Source organism: Cariama cristata, unplaced genomic scaffold, assembly GCF_000690535.1.
Source record: "Cariama cristata isolate BGI_N322 unplaced genomic scaffold, ASM69053v1 scaffold8347, whole genome shotgun sequence".
NCBI lineage: Eukaryota > Metazoa > Chordata > Aves > Cariamiformes > Cariamidae > Cariama > Cariama cristata.
Window position 1 is genome coordinate 1,558 of NW_009627033.1, and position 11,360 is coordinate 12,917.

The following is an 11,360-nucleotide window of genomic DNA, read 5'->3' on the forward strand; positions in this document are numbered from 1 at the left end:
CCTTTATATACTTTTCTCCCACGCTATAGAACTGATAGTATTGAAGGCTGATGCGGGTGGTGTTGGTGATACAGTTTTGTAGGTAATTTCAATAGAGACATAACTAGAACACTGGTCAACACTGCTGAAATTCAAAGAGGGAAGAAGGCGAACAAAATAACAAAACATTTTTGTACCAGACTCCCAATAATGCTGTAAAAGCATAAGTAAATAGGAGATCAAGTGATGTAGTGATATGACAGGTTCTGAAAGGTCTTTGATTCATGTCTGTCTGCGTGTATAGTCAGTAGATTTAAGTGTTGCAAAGGCAGAAAGCCATTCCATTTATAGCGGTTATACCTTCCTGTTGCTATCTAGTAGTCAGTTTAAGATGGCTGTATATTTAGCTCTAACATAGTTCAGGTTTAGAACTTGCAGTGTTTAGCGTAATTGAGAATACAGAAAAGGCGTGAATTGGGATAGCTGCAAAACAGAGAGTTGCAGTTCAGGGAAAGAAGTTCTGAAACCAAGGAAGGAGAATAGCTAGTTGCCAGAAAGAACACGATTTCAATACGCAAGATTGCTTAACTGGTTTCGAACCCTGTCTTGTTCCTTAGATTCACATTTTAGCACAAGATTTTTGAAGCTTATCTTTCAGTGATGATAGTAAGCGTGAGGATAAATTTAGAAAAGCTTTAAAAAAAATTTCCTGAGAACCATTAGTAGTAAATAGGGTGTATAAGATTTGTGTCAATCTGAAAATCTGAAGTTGGGCCATTGCCAGTGAAAGTTACTGGCTTTAGCATCAAGTACCAGGGATTTCCCAGTGCTAAAAACAGCTTTTGGGAGAGACAGTGTTTTGTAGTTGCTTTATTCACATAGGTCATTGAAAGTTCAGAAGCTTTTAGGTAGGTGGGATGATGTAAATTTATGTTTGCTTCAGTCTGTAAATAAAAATGAGGTGTGAGAGGTGGAAATCTTGAAGCCCTGAACTCTTAAGGGAGACAGCAGTGGGAAGTCTTCGTTTCTGTGCCCTTCCTGTGGGTAATGCATCCTCACTTAAGTCTTGAATGGAAAACCTATTTATTTATCTAGCATATTTCAATTAGTTTTGTCAAAGTCTAGTAAACATTTTTTACAGGCTAATTTTATTCCACTTTCTGTAGAAAATGTTTTCCTACCTGTGGCTATGTCAAACTAGTAAGCATATATAAAAATGTTTTTAATGAGCGTATTAGTGTGAATATAAAAGCTACAATTTATCTGCATGAATATAGGCAATAATTAATGGAAGGTACAGATCTTACTGTAAAAGTTGCATTTACTAATATAAATATTCATAAACAAACAACAGTGCAAATGCAAAACAAGACTAAAACTATTTAAATCATAACACTAGTTTTCTGCAGTCCATTTTTGGTGACTTGAAGGTATGTGTTTACTGTAGATGTTTGGTTTTTTTCTTAATGTAAATCTAGGTCTCTGCAAAGCGCAGGAGTTAAATAGCTGTGTTGATATCAAGATAAAACCTTAGAAAACCAGGGTGCCTTCAGGGAGGAAAGGGGAGAATCCTCATAGGAAAGGATAACGCATCAATTTTTTTAAAAGCAAAATTAGCTCTTGCATTCCTTAAAATGCTGAGCATATAAATATGGGAATTGTCAAACGTGATTTTCAAAAAAAAGGAGCCACACCTCTTTCAGTAGGGTTGTGTCTCAGTAGTTCCACTTGTTCAGGAAGGTGAGGTTTAACAGTAGGCCAGCTTGCTGTATTTAGAGCAAAACTTCTCGTCTGATGAGGAAGTAGTCCCATTTGTGAAAATGAGCCAGCATTGCTTCCAGGTATTTCCTGGTGCATTGGGTAACTTTGACTTCTTAAATTAGGTGTCAAAACCTACAAATCTAAGTAATAAAGGTAGATGTCTTACACCAGCGACACTCTGCAGTGTAGTTTTGGCAGACTGTTTAAGGGAAACTTGTTTCTTTAGTCAGTGCTTTGAGATGAAAAGTCTATGCCAGTAAAACGCGCTCTCTCCTGTGTGTAACTTTGTCTTTAAAACGTAATACACTGACAGCAGGTTGCACTTGCACGTACAAGCCCACCAATGTGGGACGTTCAGGTGTTTCCTTAACGCAAATAGAAACCTTTTTCCTGAAATTGCCTTGGAAGCATTAGCATAATTTTTTTGACAAAAAAAGCTGTTACTTTTTTTAAATCTTTACATGTATTAAGGCTATACATGTACTCTAAATCATTCATTTTGGAAAGATCTTGAATTCTGACTTTTAGAATTGCCCTGAATGAGACTTGGAAACCATAGATGATTAGAAGCAGAATGTGTTGGAGTAGAAGCAGGGTTTGAATAGCCTTTGCTGGGTATAATTGCACTGTAATCTGTAAAGCAAAGTTAAGGTGAAGTTTTGCAAGTGTCCTTCGTGTTCTTTCTTTGTAGTTCATCAGTGTACGCTTTGCTTCATATTTAAAAGTGCAGCTTTGCTAACATGTCTAGCAGGAGGACCTTGTGAGCTGTCCTGTTCTTGCTTATATTTAAACTCTGAATGGAACCGCAAATGCGGTAGCAGGTTCTGATGAAAGGTTGCAAAACTTGTAATACTTAAATGTGGAATAACTCAGTCACTCTTTAAGCATATCTTCTGTTTAATTTTACTGCTTTATCAAAACTGTGAAAGTTAACATTTTTCCACAAGTGAAATGTAACAAAAGTTGTGTGGAAGGAATTGTTTTTACAAAGGTGAGGTTAAACTCGATGATTACACTTTGATAACATTTTGAGGAAATTCTTTAATAAGAATAGGGAGTGCTTCTCAGACTGACATGTAATTCTCAATATAGCAGTCTGTCCAAAATTAAGATTTTTACGTACATCCTGAGATATCATAGGGTGTTGTCTTCAGTTAGGAATTAATTTTTTAAAACAGTGCATCAATACCCTTGAGATTGAAGGACAAAAAGAGAAATTGTAATCACTTTGTTGGGAAATTATAGGAGTGTTCAACACTGAAAAAATTATCATATACTGTATGTATAACTGCAAATAATAACTTCATTTATTCATAGAGTCATAGAGGCTGGAGGAAACTTCTCGAGGTAACTCCAATGCTGCTTGGTCAAAGCAGGCCAACTTAGATCAGGTTGCTTAGGGACTTGGACTATGGGTTTTGGGTATCTCCAAGGACAGCGACTGCACAGGCTCTCTGGGTGATGTGTTGCAATGTTTGACTACACCCATGGTCAGAAACTTTTCCTACTATTTAATTGTTGCAGCTTGTGTGCAAAGCCGCTTGTCTTTTCACTGTGCACCTCCATGGAAAGTTGTTATGCAAAGCAAGGTTGTCTGCGTTTTTGACAAGTTAAAAATAATTTTCTGAAGCTTGAAGATGAATACAAATGAAACCTGTTACTCTAAATATAAGAGCAGTGATTTCTAAAACTGCAGTTCATATATTCTTTTGTCATTAGTAGTTTGAAGAAGTTAGGTGCTTTTTGTGGATTATGGCTTTTGCTGTGTCACAGAGTATTTCTAATGCAGTGGCACCTCAGGACCATCAAAAGCCCTGTTGGTGCTGCCTTTGTGCTCGCAGAACTCTTGCGGAAGCTTGCTACCCAGGAAACCTCACAATTTAAGTAGGTAAGAGAAACAAATGGAACCAAAAATAGAGAAGAGTAATAGAACACATTATTGGCAAATCCAGTAATGAAACCGGAGACAGTAAGTTGTGATATAACAGATGAGGGTCTGTTGACCACCAGCACAGTCATCAACCTACAGTTCTGCTGTGAAATGTCGTCTTTGGTTGATTTCAGTTTTGGCAGTCGAAGAAGAACAGGATAAGGATTTCAGCCACATCACTTAGCAAATCAGTGTATTTTCCTCAGGCAGCACTGTATAATATTCACTTCCAGTTCCTGAAAGCGGGATGTAGAGGAGTTTGAACTGCTCATGCAGAAATTAAAGCAGATTTTTCAGCATATGGAAATTACTTTTTTTATCCTTGAGTAAAAAGCTTCTGAAATGTAAAATATTTCAAATACTTTCTTAACTTGACAGAAGGCATTAAAACTTTCAAACTAATAGGAAGCTTTGAGAGAGAATTTTAAGATAGTGGGATTGGGAGGGGGAGGCATACGGTTAAGGTGGGACATTATTGTGTGACTTTATTAAAAGTCTGATACTGCTCCTTTTTTCTCCCCACTGCTATTGAATCCAGGCTTGATGTCCTTGGAGTATCTAATTATAAATAATAATCTTAGAGTAGTAGGAAGGATCACTTTAAAAATTTCGACTTTGTGGTAGAAGAATGTTTTGCAAGTGTGAACCAGGTGCTTTTTAGGTTATAGTAGATCTGTAAAGAGCGCTGAGAAGGAGGTCTCGTCGCTGCAACGGAAGAGCACGTGCGTTGGGCTAACAGGAAGTCTTGGTTCTGAACAGGGGAGACGATGCTATCGGTTTCTTTCTTTGTCAAGTCTTAGCCATCCCTTATACCTTGTACTTCTCAAACAGAAGTTAATGCTTTTGCTTTTCACTAAATGTAAAATTTTACCACTTTTTCAGTTTTCAGTGAATTACTTTTGCAAGGAAATTCTGCAATTTTGTTTTAATGCTTATTATCTGTTGTCTATCTGATCCATAAGCAAAGTATGCAATTGCTCAGCTTCTACAGGTTTTACGGATAAGATTTACTCATAAATTTACATCAGACCAATGACTGCATTAGACCTTTTTCCAGATCATATGGAATTTCTGTTTAGCAAAGGGAATGCTAGCCTCTAGAGTGCTTCCCAAAACAATATTTTGTTTCTTGGGTTGATTACAGATGGTGGGGCTTGACCCTACAATGAAATAGGAAGTGCCAAAGAATGATAGAGTTTGAGATACTGATATTTTAAAGCACCGAATGTATAGTCTCCTGGGACTAGAACTTAATGCTACTTTATTGGATGCACCTCCTATTCATCCTTTTTCTTTTTTTTCTTTGCCTTTTTCCTCAAAATCCTTTGGAAGTTACTGGAAGCAACTTTTGTTCCAGTTGTGAACCTGAGATGTTCTTAATCCTTTTTTTTTTCCCTTTTTTTTTCTCTTGGTTGCTCATATTGTGAGCTTTCATGTAGATACCTAGTGAAAGGACTACGACATTAAAGTTAAAAACTTGCAGTAAAGACACCACAGGAAGACTGTTCTGTATGACAAATATGGGACCTGTAACGCTATCAATAATTTTAGAATCTCTTTTGCATGTGTGTGGTTTTCTCGACTGACTTGTTTTCCAGCCAACTACTGAGAAGACATAGGCTTTCAGAGAAATACAGATGTGGGCAAAAGTAACATAATGTACTCTACAGTCTGTATTATAATTACAATAAAGTTTTTTTCAGTTCAGAGCTTTTGGTAATTGATGGTGATAGCTGAAGTTAAAAGTTTCAGGTTGATCTTGATCCTTTAACATCTACGAATAAAACATTTATTTCACTAATTTAAGACGGGTGCAGTTTTTTTAATATGCTTCTGAATTAAAATTTGGGAAGTGCCTGACATAAAAAGGTATCCAATTAGATATAATCAGGAGTAATAAAAGTAGCTGCAAAATGACATGGGGGAGATTGATCTTCTCTAATTTTTTTTTAGTTAGACCTGTGTTTTACCCAGGTAATATGCATTGCTTTCATGTTCCTCTTTGCTATCTGTACCTGATACAATGACTTTCAGAAGTCCTGTTTTGGGTTTGGTTTTTTTATCCTTCATCTTACTATGGTGTGGTGTGTAAAGTGATTGTAAGATGGAGACTTTTATAATAGATATGCTGCTGCTGAAAGGCCCTACAGTGAAGCAATCAGCACCTTTTGAAATGGTTATTTTGGAGAAATTAAGTCTCATTATCCAAGTCAGTTCTTCAGGTAGAAAGAATGCAGCTAGAATACGTCAGGCTGGCTAAGATTTGCTTTTTGCACCATCATTAAGTGCTGCTACTGTCAGGTACTCTTAAATACTTGGGTAGTCAAAATAATTGAGGAAAACACACATTCTACAGAGGCGATGCAGCTTCAGGCATTACTGTGAAGGAAATGTCTGTTCAGTCAGAGCCATAGGCATGGAATGTGCCCCTCCTTTCCTGTGCCACAGAACCACATTTTTGCAGTGTTTTCTTCCTCAGCTCTCCCAGAAGCAGAAGTGAATTAAATACTACAGTGCGTTTTTCAGTCGAGCTTGGTAGGAAAGCAGTTGCAACACTGCTTCTTGTATTCAGTCCCTCTCTGCCAGAGTCACTGCCTTTGCTCCATGTTGGTGTGAGATGCTGCATATTTCGAGATGCTTCTTCCCTATTTGAAATAATACCCGTGGGTATGGGTGAGGTTCATGAGATGCTGAGAAGACAGTTTGCTGCTGGCATGGGGTAATCCCTTTCTCACATATACGTTCTCTCTTAACAAGAGGCAATAATTATTTAAAGCTCTCTTGATAAATGAATTGGTTGCTGTGTTCTTGCCACCTTCTAAAGCTATTCTTTAGCGAGATCAATTTGCTTCTCTGGATGCTCACATGAGCACTGATGATCCAAAGGAATTTGCAAAAATGGATCACAGGGCTTATTTGGGAGAAGGCAGGGAGTTCAGTCCTGTTGGTGGCAGCAGCAGCATGGCATTAGGTCAGTTTATGCGGCTTAGGGAACACCCCCAGTTTTTGGGGGTGGTTTATTTTTTTTTTCATCTTAAAAGATACATTGTAATTGGTAGTAACATCCTGGGAAGTATCTAGCCTAAGAATTTAATGAGCAATTGGAGCTGGTAATACCGAGTATCTAACCGTCCAAAGGAGAAGCCAGTTCCTTTTTTTTTTAAAAAAAAAAAACAACATTGAGGGGTTTGCAATCTCAAAAACTATGTTGATGTTTGCAGTACTGAGAGATCGTCAGACATTGTATCTTGCAAATGATTGAACCTTAGACTGTGTTCCTTGATGTGCTACATGTGTCAACGCAAAATTAATTTTGAGCGGTAGAAGATGTAAAAGCAGGTTTTGTTGTTCGTTGGAAAGTAAAGCTGCATATTGGAAAAAATAACAGCTCAGCTGAACTCAAAACACAAGTTTGAATCAAATGCAGAACTCAATTAAACTAAAGAAGTCTTTTGTCTGGTATCACTCCAGGTAGTACAAGCAGGATCCCCGAATGACCTGCACGTTATTGTGAGTGTGAATTACAGGGTCTTGAGAGAATTGGAACTTACCTAGGTTGAATCAGCTTAACTGTGTTAATATTTCTGTAACTACGGGCTAATTGCGAGAAATCCCTGTAGTTACCTGTGAATAGAGTTCAGTGGGTCAAGACAGAGCCGTTTGCTTCGTTGCCTGCAGAAAGGCTTGCTGAACCAAGGAGGGCTACGGCAGAAGGCCTGACTCCGGGAATGGGGCTCTCTGGACTCTTTACTGTCCTTAGAGCAGAACTGGAAGAGCTCCCTTCTCCCAAATCTGAGATCTCATCTCCTTTTTTTTTGCCAACCATAGGTTCCTGTGAGTGCGAGATTTGTTTTGCTTGTAAGGAAGCAGGGGTATTCTCAGGAATCCACACTGTAAATGCATGATATACAATGTTTTGCTCCTGCTATAACACTGTCTATAATCACTGATAAAAGTAACTGCTGGAAGCTCTCCCACCGCCCGGTTAGCAACAAAGTTGTCTTTGAGTGGAAACGTAATTTCGAAGTCTTCTGTTACTCCCTCCCCTCCAAATTTTCATGCAATTTTTTAGGTAAAAAGGGCTTTTAATATCTACTTCAGTATTTAATTGTTACTGCTTTGGAGCAGTAAGCTTTAACCTGTTATGAGTGTGGAGGAAAGCTGGGTCTCTCTGCTGCGAGGAGTTCACAGCTGAACTTGAAATAAGTGATGTGTAGGAAAGAGTAAGGGCAAAGTATTTGGTTTCACAGCATCTTGCTTACCGGCGCATTTTTCCTGTGCAGCATGGCTGCTGATTGAAGGAGTGAGCTGTCGGGGTGCCTGGCAAATACAGCTGTATTTCAGTGAAGTTAAAAAGGGGAAAAGAAAAAGGGAAAGGGGGGGGGAAGCAAAGCTAGCTGAACTTTTAATGTGTCTATTATTGTTAGGTGTACCCTAGCAGATTATCAGGAGTGAGGCTATCTTAGCGGAGCTGACTGTGGCAAGGCGTTGCGGGAGCCCATGCGGTTCTGCGAGCGCGTATTCATGCCCATATATAGGCACCTATAGCGCAGAAGGTCGGGCTTTTTCAACCGGTGTCAGTTCCGATGTGCCAGGAACAGGAAGAGTGGTTTGGGGGCATTTGGAGTCTCTGCAGATAACTTCTTTACAAATAAAACAAACTTTAGAGTGTCTCAGACTGGAAGTGGTAGAGAAGTAGGATTTCTCTGTATTTCTGATAGGTGTCACACCTTGAGAGAAATTAGATTGTGAAATAAAGGCAGAAGTATGAAAACAAGGCAGATTTAGCCTAACTGACACCATTCTGTCCATTGTTACCTCTGTGCTTGTGTAATCGGGAAACCGCAAACACCATAGTAACTGAGTGTAGGCATCTCTTGATAGACCAATTGTTTTAATCTCTAGCAGAATAAAGAATTAAGAATTATTATGCCTAATATCCATGCTCATTGCATACAACAAACCTGTCCCTTTCTCTTTTGCTAAGTTTCTCGGTCTGAATTTTTACCTTAATTGAAATAGTTTATAAAATCAAAAAGCTTGTAACTGGTGTGATTTGGTTTCACTTGAATTGAGAAGGTAAATCTCACTAGCTCTTACCTGCTGATATCAAACTTTCATTTAAATGAGACTGTGACTGGTGTATATGTGAAAATTGGATAAAGAGAACAGCTGCAGTGGGGAATGATTCCCTTCTCAATGTTTCAGGAGCTGGTTTGTTTTTTTTCTTTGTAACTTTCTCTCAACTTCTGTATGATTTGTCCAAATTAATGCTCAAAGTCACATTTCATGAAAATATATTTAGATTGGTTTTGTGTTTTCAAGGAGTTTAATATATTAAAGTGTGCAATTCCTTACGTAGGCTTGTGGTAAAAGCTGTTCGCAAGACCTGTTTTTTGTGAACCATTGACGATCAGATGTTCTGGATTAATGAACTCTGAAGTTTATAGTTTCTTGCAAGCTACTCTGCAGACATTTAACTGAAAACAGTGTCTGTGAATCAAATCTTGGAAACTATGTCAATAAAGCACTGACTTAAACTTTAGGTGGTGTTTTGGGAGTAACTAGAGTAATAAGTGGAGAAACTTCAGGTGTTTTCTCAGTCTTGGCTTTTGAGTTTTCTAAAGGAATACTCAACTCTAACCTAATTTTTTTTGTTACTTGCTGATACCTGTATAAGGTTCTTGTACTGTATGTGAAGGTGCAGTTCTCTTGAATGAAAAAAGTTTTGTCATTTGGGCTCTTAAAATATTATGTTGTTTCTCTTTTGACTTCTTCAAATCAGTTCTAATCAATTTTTAAAAGTCTCAATGTATTGAATAACCAGCATTGGTTTCAACTCTAATGTATCTGTCTGTTTTCTTAAACATTTTTCAGTAGAAATAACTTCCTATCTCAACTGATCTATATTGCAGTTAAGTTTTTTTTGCTGTCACTTCATATTACAAGTAATGCACCACTTGCTATATGTGCGTTTTTAATTTTTTTATTTGCCCATAAACACTACATTTTGTATGGACTGTTCCTTTGTTGAAGTTGTGCTTCTTCAAGTGATAGCTGAGCCAGTGGCTTTTTACTGCCAAAAGAGGGAGATGTTCATCTCATTGAGGCTCCCGAAAGTGTATTCATTTATCCTTCAGTATCAGTCTGGTTTTGGAAAGCAGAAGCCTCCATTAGAGCATTTATTTCTGGAAAAACTCAGTGGCAATAAAGAAGCCTTATGTGCTTTTCAGTTCTTATGTATTAAGTGAGACTACTGGATTTAATTCTTTTGTATGGGCTTCTTGTATGTGTGAGTTGGGGAATATGGCTTTTCCAGATACTCATCTCCACAGATAAGTTAATTTGGTTTAACCGCAAGAAAAGCAGATTAGTTTTAAATGGGCTTCACAAAGGCGGGTTAGCAAAATGCAGGGAGTGTCTTAGCTGATAGACTCTCAACTTCTGAAGACGTGTTAGGTTTTTTACTTCTGTAAGAGCGAATATGCTTTATACGTCTTGATGAGATGTTCATTGTGAATTTGCATGATTGTGTTTATCTGTCCTATAAAAAGTGGCAGCTATGATGAATTATCACACCGAAAAAATTCTCATTGGGTAATTGAATTTACTGGTAAAATGTTCATTAAAAATAATGTTTAGGTTGGTCTGTCCTGAGGAAACATCTGTTACTATTGAATGCCTCTGAATGGATATTACTCATACTATAGCTAATCTGACTGATAAGAATAATTCTTACTGATAGCGAAAAAAGAAGCAAAACCAGTTTTACTTTACCAACACAGCTGAAAATGAGGTATTATCCCAGTTTTAGTACAGGCTTAATGTCTCACCTTACAGATGCTACCAGTTTGAAGCGCACGGTCATTCAGAGTGCGGTTTGGGTACCCAAGTTTTGTTTAATTTTGCTCAGTCAGCTGCTGCCCAGCCCAAAACTGATGGACCTTTTATTTCAGAACTCAGAATGTCTCGTAAGTCTTGTTTCTCTGCTTGCCCAGAGCTTGGCAGGGATAAGCAGTCCTGTACATGTCCTGAAGTCAAGGAACCAAGAAATGATGTCCCTGCATCTAACTTTGAGCTGGGAGTCAGCCAAATAGTCATGGTGAAAGCACAGCTAAATACCTGCTCTTAAGTGTGAGGCCTAAATTCCAGTCTGATCTCAGACTCTGTTAATTGGTCATTTGATAAAATGTCCTGGACCACCTTGGAGTAGCCTTGAAGCCTATCTTGCCCTTCTCTTTCATGAGTGCTTTAATAGTACTGTGGATTAGCTATATTTCACATCCTTTAGATTTCTTTGGCTTGAACCTTGAGCTGTGTATGCTCTGTAGAGAGTGCCCTGACCTCAGCAGGAGGGGCACGGAGTATGTCCTCACTGGGGAAAAGTGTGCAGATTGGTGGCTGGGGTCACCCAGCTAATGCAGACAAATTTACGTTCCTTTGGGTTAACAGAGACAATCCAAGTCATGCTTGCTTCTTATCTGGGCAAGTGCTTTAATAAGCTGCCATGGAAGAAGATGCTCTTGCCTCTCTGCGGCTCTTTTGAGAAGAGTAAACGCTGTGGCATTTATCTCGGTTAATGCAAATTTATGTTTACAATGAAAGAGGAGTTCTGATTTAGGTATTTGAGGCAGCAGATAAAGGCTGGCTGCAATCCAGAATGTAGCGTTGAGTTTAGGAATTTGGGAAC